Raw genomic sequence first — 23,465 nt, forward strand, 5'->3', positions numbered from 1 at the left:
ACTGAGCCTGGGGAAAGAAATATTTTGAGAGGGGAAAAAAAAAAAAAAGAGGAATTTCAATCACTTTGCAAAAACTGGGCTCTTACTCTTGCTGAGTATTTGATACATTAAAAACAACTGCGTGTCATGGTCTATCAGGAGCCATGCTGATCATGGCTGGCCAAAGCCAGCGAGGAATGGCTTGGGCCTTTAATACCAAGAGGACAGGCTGATGTAGACTACAAGTGGCCTATTCCAAAAAGCAAATAACCCTGGGGGTCCGATCTGCAAAAGTGCTGGAGGAGATGGGAGCTGTGGTTGCTGAGCACTTCCATAGAGCAGATGGCTCTGTCCGGGTTAGCCAGGCACTTGCTAACTCCTATGAAGCTTCCAGTTTCGTTCTGCTCAGGTGTGCTACGGAGAAAGCATCTCCCCACACCTGGTCTCTGCCAGCCTCTGCATCGTCTGCACTGGGGCTGGGGCAGAAGGCCCTTAACCTGAGTAAAGCCTGTCATCCCTCGCAGGATAAAAGCCCCTGAAACATTTTGGGGGCGTTGGTATTCCTTTTTGGTAACCTAACATCTGTGGATGCCTAATTTTACTGAACCTGCCTATGGACTACCTCAGGCAGGCTGACTGATGCATTAACAGGAAGATGGAGATAACATGTGCAATATCAGGAGAAGAGCCAAGCCTCCAACAGACCAACAAATTCAAACAAGCAGGTTTCTGATATCAGGACATGTCATGTCTGCCATCTAGTTACTAGTTAGGGCTTGTTCCATGTACGAAATAAAGAGTAAATAATCCAGTACCACATAAAAGGGAAATAAACTTACTGGGGCTTTTGACAAATGAGAGAAAGACTTTCAATGGTATTTTAATTGACGTGCTTGGAAAATAATATGATTAACAATTACAATAGAAATATATGAATTTCTGAAGTTATTTTATTTCGCTGTAAAAGTAATTGTATATGCTAAACTAATAGGCAGGAATACAAGCGATCAAGTGTTACTGCAATAATGGAGTCTAGAGCCCTGTATCTTACTCTCAAATACAATGAGGTTGTTAGCATAAGGTCCTCCTGGCATGAGACGTGATCTGGTAAAAGTTTGACCAGTGAAGTGGAAGCCAGGCCATCGTAAGTTCTGTGCTGTTTTGTTCCTTGATTGATTGGGTGAGGCAAACTGGCACAAGTAACCACTTTCAGTCTCAGTTTACCCATCTGTAAATGAAGCCATGTATCACGGTGATGTTTTCAGACTTACCATAATAAAGATTCTTAGGTTTAAGGCACTATAGAAAAAAATAGAAAGTTTTATCAGTAGTTTTCCTAATCTAAACTACTATATGAGAATTCATCATCTTGTATTTGGTCTGCAACGTTAGCTGAAAAATGGCATTCTCTTTACAAGAAAGTCTACTTTCGGACAAAGCTTCTTATAGTGTGGACTGGCATTAGAAAAAAAGGCTGCAATTTTGCTGAGCATTTCTTTGATTGTGTTGATTGTTCTAAGCTATATAAGATGCTGATTTGCATATACTTATAAAATAGCTAAAATAGCACTTAAAGATGTAGTATTTGCAAACAGTTTATTCACAATGTGAAAGAACCCTTAACTTTACAAACCAGAATTGCTCATAATAAAAACCTTGATTTTTGCACAGGCCTTTTGAAAGGCCTTTCATCTTTAATTTCAGCTATTAGTATATAAGAGAGCATGCCCACAACTACAGAAGTATCAGCATTTACTGTGTATAAAAGGAAGAATGAGTTAAGAGTCTTCTGCTGAGCATGCTACAGTTTTGAAATACTGTGGCTATCTCAATAGAACAAGGTCCTGATTCAGTGGAAAAAGATATGAAAGGGCCAGAGGGCAACACTGGTAGTCTCCGTGAGCTCAGCAGGGAGAAGTGCTCGTTGAACAGGGTGGGATGTTACCCAGCATTGGTAAAGCCGCTGAGTTTGGCTCAAAGATCAGTTTCTGGTTCCCGGTATTAGACCAGGTCTCCTTGACTTAACAGATGGTGTCCGGAGGGGACCTTGCATGCTCATCTCTGACCTTGCTGTGTGTCCCTCTGCAAAGGGATGCCCTTACAAGACACTGGCACCTCATTTGGACGACTGGTGACCCGTGGCTGTGTCCTGCGAGGGTGGCAGGAGCCAGCGGGAGACGGGAGGATGTGCTGAGGCAATGTGCACGCTGCTGAGCACTCATTGAGCATTGTAGCAGAGAGTGTGACATGCCAAGAAGGAGCGGAGCTGTTACTGGACTAAGAAAGATGCATTTTTAATGAAGGTTGATAGCAGAGGTAGCATACTGGAGTAAAACCTGCCTTAATACTCCGCACTGAATACAGGGGATTCGGGTCTGATTCCAGAAGCAGATGATGCCCCTCTGCTGAGGGCAGCTATGTTTTTCAGAGAGATAGGACAAGTGGCAAAAAGAGACGATATGTCCAGGATATTCACTGGAGCCTGTGTCACCTCACTGGCAAGGTGAATGGGCTGAGAGCAGCCCCGTACCCTGGCCGGGCGAGGGGAGTTTGTGTCACAGTAGAATTCAAGAGCCTGATCTCCGTTGTGGTTTTCCCTTGGGATGGTCCCATGCACCTAGTTTTTATCTGACCTCCCATCCTGCAGCTTTTTTCAGAGTAAAGCTGTCCCTGGGTAAAGCCTTCTCTGGGTATGTGATGAGATGCTGCTGTGGTCCCTCCCTTGGCTGAGCTCCCCATGAGCATGTCTGGCCAGGCCGATCTCCCTGTGAGCACAGCTGGCTGGGCCAGGTTCTCCGTGAGCACAGCTGGCCAGGACTGCTCTCATGTCTGATGGACATGGCTCAGGCACGAGATAGCACCTTTTTCCTTTCACTGCCTACAGAGATCATGTAAGCCTAATTTTCCCCTCACTAACTTTAGTCTCATGTAATTCATAATATAATACTTAGGTGAAATTACTCCTGATTTACATCGGTGTGAGTGAACAGAGTATCAGCCCGAGCCTTTTACTGAAGGATGATGTTATGCTATTTCTGGACATCATCATGTGCTGATTGTGCAACAGATAAGAATAATGCTTGGTAATTCATTAGTACTTCAGTTCAATTTGTGCTAAAATCATCAGCTACATCCCATTTAGTTTCTAAAGCCTCCTCATTATTACTGCAAACATCAGACCCATGACCTGCTTTCCACTCTGTGATAGAAGGATAAGTGAATTTAATGCAATCTCCAAGTTACAAAACATCTGCTGCTGCTCCCTTGAAATCAGGTGGAGTCTTAGCATTGACTTCGGTGAAGGTAGGATCAGGTCCAAACTTCAAACATTTAATTTTCTGTTAGAGGAGAGTAAGGGAAGCAGGACTTAAACTGCTGCACTTTGGCAAATAATGAATGGGACCTCATTATCTCTGTTAGGACGTGACTTTACAGATGATTACAGGCTGAAAAGTATGCCACTGATAGACTGGTTGTGCCATGAACTGTGAAACTTGCTCAGAGAATCAGAGACTATTAATTTTCAAGACACTTCATTCATTCCTATATTGTGAACGATTTTATCAATGAACAGGACAACTGAACTTGGTGATCTGATATCAGCATTTCCTGCTAGGTACAAGCACAGAGTGATACTATGAATATCGCATGTTATTCCTCCATTCTTTTCAGATAAAAAAATCATCCACAGCATTTCGCAGAATTTCTCTCCTTTTAAGATATTTTTGTGAGCCTGTTCATTTACATAATTTGGTGTCTCCTATGAAAATAATACACAGATAAAAAATAAAAGGAGTTCCTCTGCAAGTTTTATATAGAAAATATCAGTCTGACTCTCTGAATGTATATTTGCTGAACTCTTATAAAGCAAGAAATTACAAAATGTACTTGATTTAACTACCTTTATTGTGTATTAGGGATGAAATACAGGTAGGACAAAAATAGGAATGATTTGAACATGATAGTTCTTTTACTTCTGCAACATATTCCCTGAACTCTACTTTTCAGGCATATTAGGGGGCTAAAATCATTAATCCATGTGTGCCGCTCAACTGTATCTATGACGGATGCTGCATAGAAAGCTTGTTAAGTGTACGTAAGAGACTAAATGATTTAGGGATTTACTCTTACAAAACTTTTCTGAGGCAGATAACTGCTGTTATTGCTGTTCTGCAGATGGGTAAATTGAGGGACTGAAAGCGTAAGTAGCACACACAAGATCACCCAGCAAGTCTAGAGAAAAAAAGCTGGAACCAGAAACATCGCATTTCTATTTTCATGTTCTGTGAGTGTTAGATCATCTTTCTCCCATGATTAGCTGCTATTCTGGCATGAACTCAGGACCATTATGATAGAGCTATTTTTCATACAATGGGATGAGACTGCCATGGCTTTAATTACAAGCATGTGTTCACTCTTTTATGGCATTGTGATTGTTATGTAAGGTGATGTGTAAAATTAATGAATTTAAAATTAGGCGTTTACATTACGAACCCTTTGGGGCAGGGAAAATTGTTTTCCTCCACGTCCATACTGCACTCACCACCTTGGAGTCCTAGTTAATGACTGGACCTTGGAACTGCTACACCAACACAAGACTAAAAGTAATTATCAGATTATCTTTATCCAAGATTGAAGTTTTTTAAAATAAATTGGGAGGAATTCCCACCTTCAGGAGTTTGCAGAAAGGACTTAAGTGCTTACTTCTATGTGAACATGCTCTTCATATCATTGGCAGCTAATGGGACGTACACTTCTAAACGTTTATACCTAAACACATGACCCACAACTACGCTACTAAATATTGAAAATTTAACCTAAGAGCTAACTCTTTTGGAGGAGAATACAATGATTTCAGAAATGAATAAACGATGGTATATTTATAGCTTATTTTTAAAGAAAAGAAAGGTAGCCAATCCTTATGACTAACAACCATTATTTAAAGTACAATCAGAGATGCTCCTTGTAAAATTTCAGCCAGGGTCTTGGCATGACTTAGTGCCCAAGGAAAGGATATCTATATTGGGAATCAGCTGCTCTTACACAATCTTTGTGATGATTTGGAACCACTTGAAAACAAGGAGTTGATGATTTATTACATTCTTTGGATTTAGAGATGTTCCCCCTATTTCTGCTTTGAATTAAGAGAACATATTGGTGGTTTAGTTAAATGTCTCTCAGACAAAATTATACCTCTTTCTTTATCTTGCAATTACAGCCAGATCCTTCTCTTTACTGGAAAAAAATACAGGTGTGATGAACTTCTAGATGCTCTAAGTATTATGTCATTGTATATTCCAGTGGATCTCGAACTGTGGTCTGTAGACCACCAAAGACCTGGGGAGAGTCTGCGGGAGGTCTGTGGAGAGCTGACTGGTCAGATAGGACTGACTTTTTTTTTCCTTCTCCCAACAGCTTAATGGTGTTACAAATAGCTAAAAATGCATTAAATATTTTCCAGCTAGCGCTTTTAAATGTTAACAGTTGTACTTGCCTCAGGGCTGTTATTCAACCGTCAAACCTAGGAGGTGGCCTGTGTGATCAGAAAGCAGGGTTGAGTCTCAAGAACAAATCTATTAAGATGCTGCTGTAGTCTGAGACTCTTCAGGAATCTCAAGCCAATGTCATACTTCAAAACCTGTTGGTAAACGCAAACATCTGACTTCACTAAGTGACTGAGGTGTATTTATACCAATGTGAGAATGCAAGTAGGGCTCTAATAAATTGCATGATGCCATCAATGTAAAAGTTATTCAAAGGACTTGCTGTTTGTAATGTGCCCTACAATAGCTAATGATCTGAATATTGAAGAGGACAAGTAAAGCTATCTGTTCCTTTAACTCTGAATAGCCAAATAATAAAATAAAGATATGATCTATTACTCCATCACTTAGTAGAATACCCAGTCTATTTTTTTAAATCTGAAAAGCTTATAAAGGATACAAGTTAGCAAGTGCCACGATATTACTGCCCTTTTGTGGTGCAAATATATGCTCTGCATAGTGGCTTTTTGATTAATAATTGTAAACACATGAAGAGTCAAAATGTTAAGCTGTTTCCGTTGCTTTGAAACTCTGTTCAATGTGTGCCTTAGGTGGCACAGATATAACCCAAAGTAAAATTTAGACACTTGTGTGTGCTGGTGTTCAGGAAGGATTTTGCTGTCACAGCTGATATTTTCACACTGAATTTAGAAGGCAGATAAGAGTTTCACTCATCTTTCCTTTCTGAGGCAGACAGCTGGCCACAGCAGGGAGAAGCATTGCTTATCAAAATATTTTTTGCTGTGGAATATGCTTATAAATCACAGACTGCACAATGGTACTTGTATACAGTTTACAATGGCAATTGTCTGTACTGAATGTTCAGTTACAACTGGGACTGCTAAAAGGATTTGTCACTGAAATTTTTGAAGTGAGAATAATCTTTGGCCATTTTTAAATTGATGCATTACAACCTTAGAAAGAAAAATAAAATGCAATTAAACCCTGGGCAAAGAAATAGGTACAACTCAGAGTCTACTCTAGGTGAAAGTGATTTGAACAGGCATAGCACATCAGTCCTGAATTGCTGAAACAATTAGTTAAAGCCATTACTTGGGAAGCATTAGAAAAGAAACAGTATCCAGTTGCTCAATCCAGCAATTTAAATTTCTGAGGGTGAGAAGCACTTACGGCCATGAATAAACTGTGAAATGTATCTTTAAAATAATGTTTTTAATTAGAACTGGCAGTTCTGAACCTGCTGTTGGCAGGAGCCAACCTACTGAAAAAGAGCCCAATGCAATAGACTGTAAAGTGTGTCTGCTTGCTGCTTTAGCATTTAACAATTGAAGAAAAAAAGGACAATCAACCTTTAAAACTGAAAGTTGTGTTTCAACATCAGCATTAGATCTTTTTTCTTTCTGTGGTTAAAGCAGTTTGGAAGTTTCAATTGTCATTTCTTGCAATAGGTGCCAAATACAGCTGTTTTCCTGAAGGATGAAACTTGTTTTACAGTAATAAAAAAGAAAAAAAGAAAAAAAGCACCTGTTGTAGTAGACTCAGCAAGGCTACGAACCATCCTACAAACTGCTGTTGGCAATCCTTCGCTGGCTGTGACCTGATTCAAGCATTCAGCTAAGCACACGCTAAACTGTAGTTTGCTTAAGTTGTACTGTCTTTATTGGGACTTAAGCATGTGCTTAAAGATGAATATCTACATTTTAAGTGGGGATTATACGTGACATCTGTTTGGCAGAAAATGCCCATTTATTTTCAAACATGCCTCACTGCCTGTTCCCGGGAATGAGAAGTGATCCTGATGTTTTTAAAAATCTCATCCTAGGCTGAATAAAATAGGTGACTTTGTTGTTTTTCTGAACACTCATGGGAGAGAAAAAAAAAAATCACTTATTTTAGGGGCCAAAAGGTTAGGTGAATAAGAGAGCAAAGTGTCCCATGCCACCTGTCTCTGCTTACTCTTCCGAGAAGCATGAGTCCATCTCCGCTTCCTCTGCCTGTGGTTTGGGGGCCTTCGTGGCTTCTGCATTCCTCCTCTTTTTTCACGTTCCCCTGACTGCTCTGTCATTTAGCAGAATCCATTTTTTGCTATAGTCCAAATGCAGTAACCCTTGGCGCTGACCTCACCAGCCATGTGCTCAGTGTGAGCATGACTCATGTTAGCAATGAGAAAGCCTCGCGCGCTCTAATTCGGCCTTCTCGGGGAGGGGGGAGGCGAGGGGAAGGGGGAGATTCTGATATTTCCAAACTTGCTTGCTGGAAGTATTGTGTCAGTTACGATAACTCGGTTTAGCACATAAATCTTTAGGCCGACGTGCGATTCCCAGCACACCCCTTGGAGTCTAATTGAGGAATTGCATTTCTGTCAGTCACAGACGCTGGTGGAAACGCAAGAATGTGGGAAACAATAGGAGCAGGCGAGTACTGAGTCAAAACAGATAAAGCAAAATTGCTTGTTGGACTGAACCATGGGAGCGAGCAGAGGAGGAGCGAGCAGGTCCGAAACCCGTTGCCGCTGCTGATGGCTATGTGAATAGTGGTGCCTTCGCTGCCCCCGTTAGTGCTGGAAAAGGGGGCAGACAGGCAAAGAAGGCAGCATGCCATTAGCCTCTTCTTCATGAACGAGGACAGATAAGGACATCAAAAAAATGACAGCATGCTACAGCCTGCAGATGCATTTCATAGTGAGGAGAGCACTTATGGAGAGATCTGGAAGAAGAAATAGCTGGGGGAAAATAGGCCTGTTCATGAGTTGGGAGAGGTATGAGGGGGGCAGCGTGGGTAGCTCGGCGCGAGCGAGGGAGCGGGGTGAGCGAGGGCTGTGTGCCGGCTGTGAGTCACGTCAACATGGCCACGCAGCAGGGGCACGTGGTGGGCCTCTCTCTCCTCCAGAGCTTTTTATTTGTTCTCCCTTTCTTGGTGATTTTCTCTAATCTGAAGAACAAGATGTCCTTAATGGAAACAGATGTTTTGCTCTCTTGCATATGGGAAAAAAAAAATCTCCCCAAAATAGCATAAACCCAAGCAACGCTGACATCGGAGATGGGTTCCCACCAGGGCCAGGGAACAAACCTCTCCCTTCAGGTCCTGAGCTGGCCGTGGGTTTCCCGCACGGACGTGCCGCTGACCCCACTGAGGTCCAGGTCTGTGGTGAGCCCTGGGCTGAGGGACGGCGAGCCGGGCGCCTCCGTGGAGCACGGGCACCACACGGGGCTGGCTTGCAGCTTTCCCCATCCCTGCTCTCCCACTGTGCGATTCTGGTCAATGGCAGTTTTTGTCATTGGCTTCAGCGTAACTAGGAATTGGTCTCAGGATGCAATTTAAAGCACAGCACATAAAAAACAAAATCATAACATCCCTGCTACATTTTTAGAGCTACATAAGCCACTGATTAACAAATGGATGAGATATTGAACTTTGCTTTACCATCTGTCTTTAATTACATAAAATAACTTGAAGCAATTAACAAGCAAGAAACACTGTGACACAAATAAATAAATCCTATTGATAGAAACAGATGAGGGAATACTTCTAGGGGATACTAGGAGTATCTGAATATATGTGTTAAAGTCAATAAAGCCACATAATCTGAACCCAAGGATATTATAAACACTATGTAGCACATTTACACCGCCATTGCCAACTACTTCTGAATTATTTTCGAAAAATTGTAGTTACCTGGGGAGAGACAGAGAAACAAGAGGAAAGCTCTGTGTGACTATCTAGAAAGGAAAATATGCAGTCCTTCCAACTACCACGGTGTCTCAGTTTTGTCCTTAGAGAAACTAATATTAACAGAAAAATATACAAAGCATGAGGTTTCATAACTGTGGGCCTAAAACCAGTCACGTAAATCCACATGCTTATAAGCGTTTAGGCAACAGTGGGGATTAGGCTCTTTAACACTTTGCAGGATTTAAGTTCTAGTCTACTTTTTTCGATATTCAAATGCACTTATTTGCCTTTTCTGTTTAGGCACTTAAAAAACGAGTGCTGTACAATAGCGTTCAAGTGACCGCTGAGTAGATTAAGAGCTGGCTGCCTGATAAACGTGGAAGCGCTCTTGAAGGAAAGCTTTGGAGTCAGTCTGCAGCAATGGATGTTAGGCCTGTTGGTCTAGAAGATGATCCTAAATGATCTAGAAATGAGTACGTCGCCAGTAAAAGAGTGCTAGAAAATTAGAGAGGAAACCAAAATTGGTGGAAGGCTAAATAAGTGATGAGGATGGAGCAGTCGAAATTTGGAAGGCTGCAATCTGCAAGGACCATGAGGTTTACGTCGGGCAGCTAAGGGGGGCTGCACTGATGCAACGGGGATGGTCTCCCAGGGGAGGTGCTGGAAAATGCTTGGGTACCAATGTGGGGAAGCAACTGGGCCCTGGCCTCATTCTGAGGGGGTGCTAAAGGGGAATAACATTGCCTTTAAATGAGTTTGCAGAGAAGTCCGAGTCGAGCGTGGAGCGACGTGTCATCCTGCTGGGGCATGCAAGAAAGCTGAAGAAGGGTCAGAAAAGAGGTATAAGTGCTGCTTACAGACTGGAGAATATGCTTAGTCTCATTTTTCAAAATGTGATGACTTGATTACAGTATATAATTACCTTCACAACAAGAAAAAAAAGCAGCCCGAATCAGAAGAATACATTTCAAAAATCAGTGGGTGGAAATTTAAGCCAGGCAAATTTAAGTGAGCAATGAGGCCTGGGTTTTCAGCAGGAAGTGCGATGAACTGCTTGAAACGAACTGCCTAAGAAAGTGGTAGCGTACCTATCAAAACTGGATGCATTGCTGGAAGATACACGTTGGTCAAACAGAAATTATTGGACTCAGTGCGGGGAACGGTGCACTGCCATGTTCTGTGACACAGAAGATGTTTGAGGAGGTGAGTTAATGGTCCTTTCTGGCTTCAAAAGCCATAAATCAAGGAAAATACCTTAAACATTTTAGGCCAAATTCTTCTTATTTCATACAGCTAAGTCATCCACTTATTCCAAGGAAAGACTGAGGCAATAGTATCAGGAGCAGTAAGCAGTATGGCCTTGGAAAGAATAAAGCTCATTAAATGTACCTTCTGTGTTCATATACAGTATTATACCTTCTGTATATTACAGATTTGGGGCTCAAGCCTGTAAGCTACCGTCAGGATGATCTGAATCAGCCCTCAGTAAGCAAGGCAGCATGCATGGTAAGTGATGGAGAGAAAAACAGATTGGGTGGGAATGCAGAACAGTGGGCCCAGGGAAACCGAATGTGTAACTTGCTCCTGGTTCAGATGTTCTTGTGGAGAAAAAGAACTTTAATTGTTTTGGAGGCGAGCACTGCTGTGTGGACTGAAACGGGAGAAGGAATGTAAACACAGGGCAACGATCAATTGCTGTGTTATCACGGCTTGTGGAAATGTCTTGTGGGTCACGGCAGGGACTTTTGACAGACATCGTTCTATTTAATATCTCTATTGGTGATCTCAAAGCAGAGGTAAACAGCACAATAGTGAAATGTGCTGATGGTACTAAACCAGGAAGGAATGCAAACAGGAGACAGCAGATAAATGATATCAAAGGACCTGCAGATATTAGAAAGCTGGGTACAAAACTCTCCAAACAACTCACAAACAACAAATAGAAACTAAGATACACTGGTAGGCACGTGTCCCAGCTGATAGCATTTCAAGGTATAGCGGGCAGCAGATGAGATAGAAATGAGGTACAAATTTGCATTGCAGTAAAGGCTACGTACATAAAGACATATATCATAAAGCGGGGAGGTAACAGTCCACTTGTAAAGCTCTGTGATACTATATTCAATTCTGTGCTCAACACTGCTAGCCACCGACTGACTGGAAGGAGCTGGAAGAAATCCCACAACGATTCAAAGGCTGGAAAAATTTCTTTGGAGGAAAGGCTGAGGCTCAAACCCAGCATCTCATTTAAGCATAAACTGAACTTAGCGTGCACGAGCTGCAGTGTTGACTTACCGCTCCCTTTATAGTCCTGTTAGGTGGCTTTGACAGAGGAACTACACATCAGCTGAAAGGGTGCACGTGTTTAAGCACTTTGTTAGAGTGGAGCTGGCAGGGCTACGCTGGATGTGTGAGGGAAGGTGATAAAAGTCTACAAGCCCTTGAGCACTGAACGTGCGTGTTGGCTGCACCAAAATCAGCCAGCGGTCACATATGTATTTCGGTAAGGCTGTGCTGCATCCTTATACATAGAACGAGGGTCTGCAAAGGCTGAAACTAGCTGGCGTTATTTAACTGAAAGGGAGGAAGGCAGCAAAATCAGGCCTTTTTGGTGCACTTTTTTTTAAAGTGAAAATTGGAAGACAGTCAGGTAGTCTTTCAAGGGGAATTCATATCACTGAGGTTTTAGGATAAGATTGAATAAAGCACCACAGAATGCCCCTGAAGTACAGCTTTAGGTCTTCACATGGGAAGGGCTAGGAGCTCTTTCTTATCTCGAGAATGCCTGATTATACGGAGCTGCCACAAAAGCTCCGTAATTCAAGGTGGGACGAGCCATTCCACTCTCAGCTCTGCAGTCATCTCTGCAACTTTTTAATAAAAGAATTCCCATGAGACTGCATTCCTTATGCTGATTTTCAAACCAAGGAAAATTAATCTTTAAAGAACAGGGTGGTGAAATGCTGAACTGGGATCACTGGGAATCTCTCTTCTGCACAAACATTTATTATGCTCATAACTGAGAATTATCTGAAGTAGAGGGCAGTTTGTTTTCTAAGAATGGCATTGGGGGGGAGTTAGTACTGGCTTCCTATTGAAAGTCAAGAGAAAGTGAATACTCAGCTCCTTAAACTCGTAAAAAAAAAATAACAATGTTTAAATTTTGCTCAGAAACCATAGAAAACAACAACTCTCTTCTGGAAAAATTAACACTTCAGCATTTCATTCAAATAATGATTCTAGAATTATGATGCAATTAGTATCACACCATTTTATTAGTACTATTAGCAATTCACTTTGCGTAAAAAAGCAACTATTACTTTATTTTACCTTTCAAAAATTTAATACCAAAAATGGAAGTGTTGACATTGGCAGGGCTTTATTCTTGGAAAGTTAGCAGGCACTGCTCTGGGCTTGACTAGTGAATATCCATAAGAATTTAATAAAATCACTGCATAGTTTATGAAGAAAGCAAGAGGGAATACCAAATGAACGAAACGATGATTAGGGTAGAACTTCACTTTCCAAATCTCAGTTGACCAAATGCTTGAGAGTCAAATTTGTCCTCTCATTTGGAAGCCAGGATATGGGGTTCAATTATCCTCTTGAATGAGTATCTACAGCTCCTTCTCCTTTTGCTTCTTTCTCCTTGTCCTTTAGAGTCCAGTTTTATATGGCACTGCTTCATGCATTCCCTATTGCTTTTTCTCTCCAGATAGGATGTCTCTATAACCTAGTTCAAGTGACTAACTTGCAACCTATTGCTCTTCTCACACAGTCACTTAGTAACATTCAGCACTCAGTTCTCTTTGGATGCAGAATTGCTACAGCAGATGTTAAAATTTTTATGTGTAGTACAGTACAAAAGCTACCAAAAGAGGGCAACATATGAGCCAACAATGAGAAATGTATTCTGACAAGTTTACGGTTGTATATTTGTGACACCCTTCCCCCTTTCTTTTCGATAGAGTGAGGAACTTTAGCAGAGTTGGTCAGAAAACAGAATTTCCATTCTATGGGAAATTCCAACAGTTGAGGAAAAAGGCAAAAATGCTGAAGTTTTCACAGAATGAAAATTCAGAAGAAAAATAGATGGGGAATGATGAAAGCATTCCATAAATGTCAGTCAAATCATTCTCACACTGGAATGCCTCAAAATTATAAATACATTAAACTATTCTATTTAATCGGGGAAATGTTAACTATATGAATACTGTAAAGTTCAAAACAAAATGAAAAGGAGCAAGGAACACTTACACGTTTTCTCTTTATGTAAAACAATACTTTTAATGTTCCTGAATGCAAATGCTTTTAAATTTGTCTCCATTAAAAATGTCAGAAAAGTATGCTCCCAAAAAAAGCATGTCTGGTCTCAATTGAGACCAGGTTATATTTTCTGAAAGAATAGGTTTCCTCTCAATGTTGTTTGTTTGGATTTTCTCTCGGTGAGATGCCTGAGACAAGTTGACTGTACTGTTAATAACCCTGCAAAGGACCAAGGCAAACCGGCCCCATCGCAGGACGGTCTCTGCGGCTGTGGTTGTGAGGACAGGCAATGCGCTGTCTCAGATGGCAGGTGTGTGAGCTCAAGAGCTAGGACACCCTGGACAACGCAGACTGTGCAGTCACTGGCGAACAGTTTGTTATAAGCAAAGTTTTTTTTTCAATGCATTCAATAGTACTCCAAGGAGTTAGACAGTCTTGAATATATGCCAGCATGGCAATGGATACAGTAAGCAAATATAATCCACCTCAGTTAGGGTAAATATTTGGCTACAAATGTATTGAGAGCTCTTTAATTCTTTGCACACGTCTATGATGAGAACCAAAGGAAAGGCAATGGAGATGTAAAGACGGAAGGGTGATTTTTTTCTTCTCTTATCAGCTGCCCAGATAGGCTAGCTGCCAGTCAAATTAAAAACCTCACTGGAGGAAATGAATGAAGGCCTGTAGGTGTAGAAATGTGCTGTTTATACAGCTGCACCAAGTTCTGCTAATGATCAACCAGCATAGGCCAAGTCTTTGTGCAGATACACAAAATGCTATGGCAGTGTCTGGGAGGCTGACCACGGAAATCACAGCATCCTCTGTTTTGTTTTTTTTCCCCCCCTTTATTTGTCTTATTTCTTTTTTCAAGGCTAAATTCTGCTCGCTTCTGTTACAGCTCAACTGCTGGGAAGTTGCTGGGAAGGAGGGGAAGGAGCAGGGACAGGGAGACATTCAGTTGGGGCAGATCTATGATGTATCTATCTGGAGGGCAATGAAACATTTGGAAAGTTTGGAAATACTCACCCATCTTGAAGACAGGATGTTCTGCTTGCCGGAGCAATACCTTATCTTCTGTCATTTGTCCATGTCCTGCTTCTGCATCTGTATTTCTGTTGATTCCAAAAGAAGGAAAGATTTATTCGTCCTCGCCGGAAGCAAGCAGAGGTTATGTCTGGAGGCTTTCTCCGTTGTCTGATCTATCGCACGAATGACAACTTCATATCATTCACCTGCTGAAGGGCTGCAAAATCACAGGGTATAAAATTTGTGTTCAGGACAGGAATGACAGCTGTATACCATGTCTGCGCGGCTAGATCAAGTGTACTGACTCGAATCACATTTTTTTCAGACAGCTCTCACATACACAGGAAGCTATTTATACTCATTGGCTTGGACCTCCTTTTTTGCACTGCTTGTCTATTTTTGATTAGTGTCTTGATAATCCATCTCAGGCAAGGACGCTACTCTTGGGAGACAAACAAGGAACCATTATGGAATAGAAAAAATGTATTTTAATGGCACAGGGAGGAATAGGTCATCACCTGGCTATGTTTATTTGTAGGAAACGTCTGACTGCCACCTTATATTACCACCTTACCTGCAGCTCAGTGGCTGGTGTTTACTCAGGCTCTGCAAGGGAAAGAATCGGCCCACACTCACAGAAACACCGATTCTCAGAAATGGTTCTGCATATTCCTTCGCTTCTAGACTTCTGCCAAATTCAAGCCTAAATTCTAGGAAGCCACAACAACACTGACAGGAATCACTTTAGACTAGAAAGTGATTGCTCTGGCTATGTGAACACAGACCAAACTTTTATTTCTTGCCTAGAAATGATTTTTAAACATGCCTTGGTCTCTCTGAGGGAGCACAGTTTCACCCCGGGAGTCAGGTTATGCAGAGGGATGCGTTACCCGCTTTGCAGATGTGGTACGTGAGCCCGGTTACATCACAGCTCAACACAGATGGATCTCCGGAGGGAAATTCGGTATCCAATCATGTGTTTTCTGTCCCCTGCTATTGACTTATGTGGTTAGTCTGTTTCTGATTTTCCTTTTCTGTGTAGTTTAAGGGCAAGTCTGTGGTTTGCCCCATGTGCCCAAGTGAGGGAGCAAGGGTGCAGAAGACTGCCTGAAAATAAATAAATCAGAAACAGATAGACTAATTACAGGGAGGGACGCCAAGGGACGGAGAACACGCAGCATCCTCACCATCAGATACGCCTGTCCCGCTGGAGGAGGGTCCGACGGCTCAGCATGCGATGTAACGCTGCCGCGCACCGCACAGGCGAGCCCGAAGCCCTCTTCCTGGCCGGGCTGGGTAAAACCCTCTCGTGTGGTTTGCCCACACGGCCCGGCGCAGCACGGGGGCGAGCGGCGGCCCCGAGGCAGCGGTGTGGAGAGCAGGGCTGGGAACGGGCAGCCTGCTCTTGCCTCCCCAGCGCCTCCCCCAGTAGCCGGCAGGGCTAAGCTGACACGAGGAAGGATGTAATCTACTACTGGTTGTTTTATGCTTGGAGCACATTACTTCCTTCCGTGGAATAAGCGGATAGCCATGGATGTCACTGTGACTCATGCTCTCCTGAGGCAGTGCGGCTCGGTGCCATGCCTGTAATCAAATGACCCGGGGGTGAATTAGGAAGGCTTTTGATGTCATTCTCTGAGTGCCACACCACAGGAGACAAAGACTTCTTAGGGTAAAGTCAGGCTCACTCTTAAACATAACCATGAAACTAACTTTGACTTGCCAGCAGCTGATACCGGCAGTGGCCTCCCTCAACCGCCCTGGCACTTAGCATAAGAAATGTCATTATGTGGGTGGATTAGGCAGAACCTGTCAAAGTTGTGTGTGTGCTCTTTGGCTGTGTTTCCTTCCCTGGACTAATAATGCCGAGGAGATGGGGAGTGGGTTGACACATTTTCTGGCATGTGTCATGTAACCCAGTGAAGTGGAGGACGTGTCAGCCACAAGACTTCTCTGCTTTAGTAAGGTGCAGGCAGAAGTGACATGCTGCAGTGGTTAGCAGGCTTAATCCTAAATGTAGCCACAGCACTTGGGCTTGCATCCCGGCTTCAGCTTCCCCAGGGCTCTCCGTCAGAGTCACAGGTATGTTTGGAGGAAAGGATAAGGAAATGTAGCCAGACAGATATTGTTTAAATTCAGGGAAGCAGCAGGGACAGGAATTTGCAGAACATGTTAGCTAGATCCCAAAGAGCTTTACCAGTTAACTGTCATGATCTCCATAAGAACCACTGAATCCACTGAATTCCTGGTATACAGGGGGAAATATTTGGTGGCTTTTTTGCACTGTGGAGAAATGCTACATTCAGCAGAGGGTACAAGAGTACCTGCATGTGCTATGAGATTTTTAAATCAGAAGATCCTAAAACAAGACAACGAGAGACTAACGAAATTCAGGACACAGTGAGTGTTGCTGGCTCCCTAGACTGGTGTGAGGGGAGCTGATAAGCGCACTGTGGGGGGAGAGCATTCCCCAGGGCCCAGCATGATCACAAGATAAATCATCCTCAAGGGAAAAAAGAACAGTGTATTCCTTCTCATAGAAAAGCTTGGTTTTGCACAGCTCCCTGCTTAAAGTCTGTGCTGAGGAGATGCAGGTTAGCCCCTGGGCTGAGGCAGTACCAGGTGGGTTCCTCACAGATCACCATCGGCGTAGCAGAAGCTGGAACAAGCATGTCCACCCAGTGTGACTGAAATGCCATCTCCTGTCACTGCCAGCATGTTGCAGGCTGTGTTTGGTTGTTTGGAAAAAAATGTGTCATTGGGACACAGCACTGGGAAAAAGCTAGGTGTCAGTTGCATGCTACAAAATGCATAGTTTGTAGAGGACTTACAGCAGGGATAGTACCCAAATCATTGGGAAGAGAAATTGCACTATGTTTTCCTTGTGGTTCACAAATCTTAAAAAAAAAAAAAAAATAGAGCCAGCAGCTACTGCAAGTAACTATGGGTCAACGACGACTGCTCTGTTGTAGCACCTCCTGCAGCATCTCAGGTCAGAACTGCGATCCCTGGCTGCCGTGTCCTGGTTCCCCCTAAAACTGAGGGGCAGTAGTTGCAATGGTTTAAGCTAGTCACACGCATTAAGTGGTAAAAATACAGCTTGACAGGCGTAGAGGCAGCCCCTGTGAACAGGGGAACTGCACAACAGCCCTGTAAGGATGGGAGTGCCTCCTCCCTTCACTAGCCAGCGCTGAGCCACAGCACGGGGTTGTAGTGAGTAACTGCTGAGCAGCTACACCCCCTGCACACGCACCTCTCTCCTGATGCGGGTGCTGCGTCCGTGTTCGGTACAGCTGGTTGGCAAGTCAATGCCTACTATGTGGGGGTCAAGGACAGGAGCTTCAGGGCTGCACCAGGATGCTATAAGGTGCCACATCTGCAACAGGGAAGCAAGAGACAGCGGATAATGATGAGACAGGAAAATCAAAACTACCCTATCCCCTCTCTTGACTCTGCCACTTAATTTGTGCCTACCCACACTTCTGACATTTGTGCAAAGTTTGAGACAACCTGTATCACCATGATGCCTGACACAGAAATCGTATTGCCCCATGATCAGAGTGACCCTGCTGAGACTGCCAGATAACGTCACATCTCCAGTTGTGTAACACCATCGTGTTCGCTAGGTCCTGGGCCTGCAATCATTATTGAGCTAACTGTTTGTGCACTGGAGAGGGAGTCCAAATATTGTTAATCACTAGAAATGTTAGCTACGTGTCGTTTGTTGAGAGTAAAGCAACCTGGTGCCTCACACGGTCACGTATTGAAAGGAGGAACTCTGTGGAGAGACAAAATATGTGCCAGAAGGGATAAAGGAAGAGCTTTCATCTGTGTATGAGCACATGATGTGCAGGGTACACAACAGTGTTCAGGTAGATGCTAGTGTTTTGTAATTCAAGGGTCATGTAACTTAAAAAAAAAAATCCAGTGTTGAGGCAATATTTTTCATTTACAGCCAAATAAAAATCAGACCAAACTCTGCATGTTCTTTTGTTGCTTTTGTTTTCCTTCACCTTGTTTGTTTGCCTGCTTTCTTGCAAGGGAAAGCATATGCTGCCGCTTGCTTGTTTGTTTTTATTTGAAATCATATTGCATGCAATTTTCTAATCTCTTACAGAGCAGAGAGGCTAGTAAATGTACCTTTGTCCATGTACAAAGACTGATGGATAGCTAATAAAATGCACATCTCTGCAATCCTTTCACGCTTAAGGTCCCCAAGCAGAAGTTGTGAGTATTCAAATAAAGTAGAACTGATCCAAAATGTACATATTTAGCTTAGATAATAGCAGTCCCCAGATATGTGCCTCTTTCTGCAGTTGGAAATCTGTCAGTTGAACAAAGAGCAGGATACAGCATGAATCAGGCTGTCCTAAAAAGCTTTATGTGATAGACACACTTTATGGAGTTATTTCCATTTTTCTCACATTTCAAAAGCAGACTCAGACCCTAATTGTCATGAGGACAAATTCCATAAAATCAATTTTTTTTGTAGTGAAGGACAGCAATGTATTTTAAAAGTCAGAATATATATTAAAAGACCACAGTTTGCCCTAAGGCTCCTATGGTTCAGACTACAAAGCTTCTCCTTGTTCCTTCCATCTAAAAAATTATTCCTGAAAAGTCATTCTGCATATGTTATTTTGCTGTTTTTCAGGAAGAAGAAAACATAAATGAGCTGTAAAGCTCACGCTGTTCTGAACTCTTTCTCTCCTTTTGCCGATGAGTTCATTAAACAAAATTCCACAAGAAACAAATGTTATTAGGAGATTAGCAGAATGAACGCCAGAGTTCAGACACTAAACATTTTTTAAAAAAACAGGCGGCTTAATGACGTGAAGGAAGTTGTAGTTTAAACATCAAGGTCAATTATTTCGTTAAATATTATTTAAAAGTTACTTGCCTTGAAACAAAACCAGAGCTATCCATTTCCCAAAAATGCAAACAGATTATTCTGCTCCTGTTTGTCAGCTTCACTAGATAACTTCTATTTGATCTTCAAATCAAAACAGTTTTTGTTTCAGATTTATACAACAGGCTGCCTCTAAAAAGAAAAAGATCTTAAGGTTGGAACTGCTGTTTACTTTCCCTTCTAATCCTGTGAGAAGATTTGCATAAGAAAAGCAAGTAGATTTGAGTCTAGGTTTTTCTGTCGACATCGAAAGCACAAATATCAGCCAGTACTCTCTATTTACTCAGAAAGAAAACGACTCCTTTTATAAGTCAGGTGAGCAGGAAATCCTGCAGTAAGCTCACCTAGATTCTTCTGAGAGTAACAGGGGCTACTTATCTAGGACTAAATGGGGTTTGGTTAAATAATTGTAGTAGTTAAACGTCTAGAGTCTAAAACCTAAAAACTCTCTTTCCAGCTATGTTTCCTGATACTGTGTACTGAGCTCTAAAATAACATCCAGAATTGGTATTTCCTGGATCTTGAAAAGCAGCCTCTTGTGTTTGCAGGTAGCCGTTTCATAGATTATAAAATCATCAGCCTCCTTTGAGAATTAAGTAAGCAGGACAGTGCTGGGTGGTTAGTTCTCGGTGTCCTGAGTGAGTAAGTCTTCCTAGCTCCAAGCGTGACACCTGGAGCTTGGAGCAGACCAGTTAACTCTGCTCCAGAATGGGAACAAGGAGCCATACCTACAAGAGTGCTATGAGGCATAATAGTCTAACGTGGGCAACGTACTTGGAGTGTCTTTTGGTGCATAGAGAGGAAAGTTATTATTTTATAGGGACAGGGTTAGAAGGGAAGTTTTGGATGATGGGGTCAAGTCCCTTGCTGTGGGTGGTAACCACATCCCAGAAGCTGGTTCCCAAACCAGTCAAGTTCCCTCTTCCAGCCTCTTTGGTTCCTTCCCTCTTGTGGAAGGCCCTTCTGGGTCCTCATTGCTCTGATGGGGTGAAGCTGATTTTCTATTTCCAGCTTGAATCCCTTCCTAATCCCTTTGTACCAATTCTTTCTTTTATTATTATTTGTATCTTGGAGGAGGGGAGGGAAATTGTCTCATAATTTTAGGACTCGTTTGAATTTTCCTCTGAGCCCCAGGCACCTGGTGGAAAGACGCCAGCAATGCTGTAGACTGGTTCGATGTACCAATAAAAATAAAATAAAATGAAAAAAAAAAGCCCGAGTAAGAAAAGCGCCATTCTTAGAAAGCCTCCAGCGTTCCAGCTTGAGCACAAACAGCTTCTTATTTGGGACTCTCCTCGGGTAAATCAGCAGCCCCGGGGCGAGGGGGCCGCAGCTCTTGTGGTCTCGCACAAACCCGGACCCCCGGACGGGGCGGGGGAGGGAGGAAAGGGGAGAGGAGAGGGAACCAGCCTCAAACCACTGCTGAGACCTCGGTGGAGGGGGACCGACGCCTTGCTGGGGCGAACTACCGCGGGGGAAACCTCCCTCCGCCCCGGACGCAGGTCCCCGTCCGCCCCGGCGGGGCCCTGCCCGCTCCCTGCCCGACCCAGCCGGGCTTCGTCCGCTCCCTGCCCGCCCCGACGGGGCTCTGCCCCCGCTCCTTGCCCGCTCGGGCGGCGCACTGCCCGCTCCCCGGCTGCCCCGGCGGGGCTCTGCCCGCTCCCTGCCCGCCCCGACGGGGCTCTGCCCCCGCTCCTTGCCCGCTCGGGCGGCGCACTGCCCGCTCCCCGGCTGCCCCGGCGGGGCTCTGCCCGCTCCCTGCCCGCCCCGACGGGGCTCTGCCCCCGCTCCTTGCCCGCTCGGGCGGCGCACTGCCCGCTCCCCGGCTGCCCCGGCGGGGCTCTGCCCGCTCCCTGCCCGCCCCGACGGGGCTCTGCCCCCGCTCCTTGCCCGCTCGGGCGGCGCACTGCCCGCTCCCCGGCTGCCCCGGCGGGGCTCTGCCCGCTCCCTGCCCGCCCCGATGGCGCTTTGCCCGCTCCCTGCTCGCCCCGGCGGGACTTTGCCCCCGCTCCCCTCCCGCCCCGACGGGGCTCGGCTGCGGGGCGCTGCGGCTCGGCGGGGAGGCAGATCCCCGTTTTGACCCTTGGCTCGGGTCTGCCTCTGCCCGAGGAGCGGTCGTCGTTGCCGGAGCTGCGCTCCCGAGGGCTGGGGCCGATTTTTCGTTTCGTGGGTTTTGTGCTCCCCCCTTTGCCGCACGCTCCTTCCCCCTGGCACCGGCGGCCCCGAGGACTGGCGGCCGGGCGCCGCGGCGGCGGGGAGCCCCGGGCACGAAGCGGAGCCACCAGCGGGGCTCCCCGGGCCGCAGCGCTTCGAGCCCGTGGCGGGACTCGGCTCGACGGGGGAGCAAACAATCCCCCGCAAACAACCAGACCAAAAAAGCCCCCAGCCCGCAAACCTCCTAACACTTAAGCAACGGGCATCGAACTCCCTCGAAAAGCCCTGGTCGAGGCTCGGCGCCCTCAAGACAAACAGAAAACCCCCCAAAAGCGAGCGAGCCAGCAGCACCACCACGGAGCAGCCCCGAAGCGGCGGGGCGGGCGCCGCGCACCCAGCCCGGGGCCAGGCGGAGAGGACCGGGACCTCGCCCTCGCCCGCTCACCCCGGTGGCTGGTTCCTAAATTCCTTCGAATTTCACCCGATTCCCAGCTGGTGACCGGGGCAGGAGGGCTAAGCCCCAAACCCAATTACATGAAGCTACCAGGGAGCAGCTGCAGGTGGGGGGGGGACACGCCCGCAGCAGCACGGGCTGCCGCAAAGCCTGCGGGTGCGGGACGAGAGGCGCAGGGGAAGCGCCTGTGCGGGCAGGGGCGGCCGGGCCCGCAGCGCAGCGCAGCGCAGCGCTGGCCCTGCCTGGCCGCGGCGCGCACCTTCCGCCCCCGCGCAGCGCCGCCGGGACCTGCGCGGCTTTTCCGCGGGCTGTCGCGCCCGGCCGGCTCGGCTCGAGCGAGAGGCTTTCCGGGAACAGGCTACTAGCAGCTCACCAACGGGGAAGGCGGGAGGCGGGGGAGGGATGGAATAAAAGGCTAAAGAAACAGCGCGATTTTGGGATCAGGACCAAATCCTAACGTGTTACATAAAAGCCACGGGCGGTTCTTATCAGCAAGCCCGGCCTGAAGAGGAACAATCCCCAGGAGCGGCTCCAAAACAACCCTGTTAAAGGAACAATTGTGAAATGCCAGCTTCCCACCAGAGGATGAACAGCAGGAGCCGGGCATGTCCTGTCTGTAACCGGGCTCCTGACAACCGACAGCGAGAGGGGAGGGGACGGGGGGGGATCCTCTCTTGACAAGATTTATCAAGAAACATTTAACTGGGCTTTAATCACATTAGCAAGAGCCCAATTAGGGCTGAGAGCGAAGCGAGGCGGCCGGCGGGCTGGGGAGAGGAGGAGGGGGAGGGGGGAGGAGGAGCAAGCGCTGGAGTCACTCGAGGATAAAGTCCTTTCATCAGGCTGCGCTCCCGGCAAGCCGAGGAGTGCGAATAATCAGTGCCCTTCACCGGGGGACGGGGGAGGGAGCGGGCGGGCAGCGTGTGTAAGGGATCATTAAGGCCAGGCAGAAGGAGGTTTTTGTCGCTGCCGTTGTTGTTGTTGTTTTTAATTATTACGGTTATTAAGGTGGTGTCTCCGGGCTCCCTCGGGCGCTGCCGCCGGGGGTGCGGCGGGGAAGCAGCGAAGGGGCCATGAGGCACCTGCTGCCCGGCGACGCCCCGCTCCGCCCGCGGCAGCCCGGGGCTCCGCGGGGAGAAATCCCCCCCGCCCCTCCGCGGGGCAGAAACCCTGCAAAAGCCCCGGCCCAGCTCGCCCCGCCGCGATGCCGAGGACACCCCCGGTTCCCGCCCGCAGGCGCCGCTCCCGGCGGCAGCGCCGCGGCCGCCCGCGACGGTGCGGAGCGGCAGCGCGGGGGCTCGCGGCCTCGCCGACAGCCAGAGGCGGCCCCCCCGGGGCAGCGGGGGTCTGCCGGGGGCTCACGGCTCCTGCTCGCTGCGCGCCGGGCACCTGTCCTGCCCGGGGGGAGGGGGTTGGGGGAGGCGGCAGCGGCGGGCGGAGGAGCGGGGCTGACCCTGCCCGCGGCTTTCGGGACACCGCCGGCCGCTGCCAGCTGCCGCCG

At 46.0% G+C, this 23,465-nt stretch overlaps 1 long non-coding RNA gene across 3 annotated transcripts in view; it reads right to left on the reverse strand.

Annotated features, from left to right (window-relative positions):
* The window catches only part of LOC112989957 (uncharacterized), a 57,620-nt gene that overhangs the window by 33,789 nt on the left and 366 nt on the right, over positions 1–23,465 (reverse strand). For all 3 annotated transcript variants that reach the window (XR_010389318.1, XR_010389317.1, XR_010389319.1), the window contains exons 2-3: positions 17,701–17,823; positions 14,448–14,533 (exon numbers count right to left, since the gene is read on the reverse strand). This is a non-coding gene — a long non-coding RNA (uncharacterized LOC112989957). The remainder of the gene's footprint in view (positions 1–14,447; positions 14,534–17,700; positions 17,824–23,465) is intronic.

This window comes from Dromaius novaehollandiae, chromosome 5 (genome assembly GCF_036370855.1).
Source record: "Dromaius novaehollandiae isolate bDroNov1 chromosome 5, bDroNov1.hap1, whole genome shotgun sequence".
NCBI lineage: Eukaryota > Metazoa > Chordata > Aves > Casuariiformes > Dromaiidae > Dromaius > Dromaius novaehollandiae.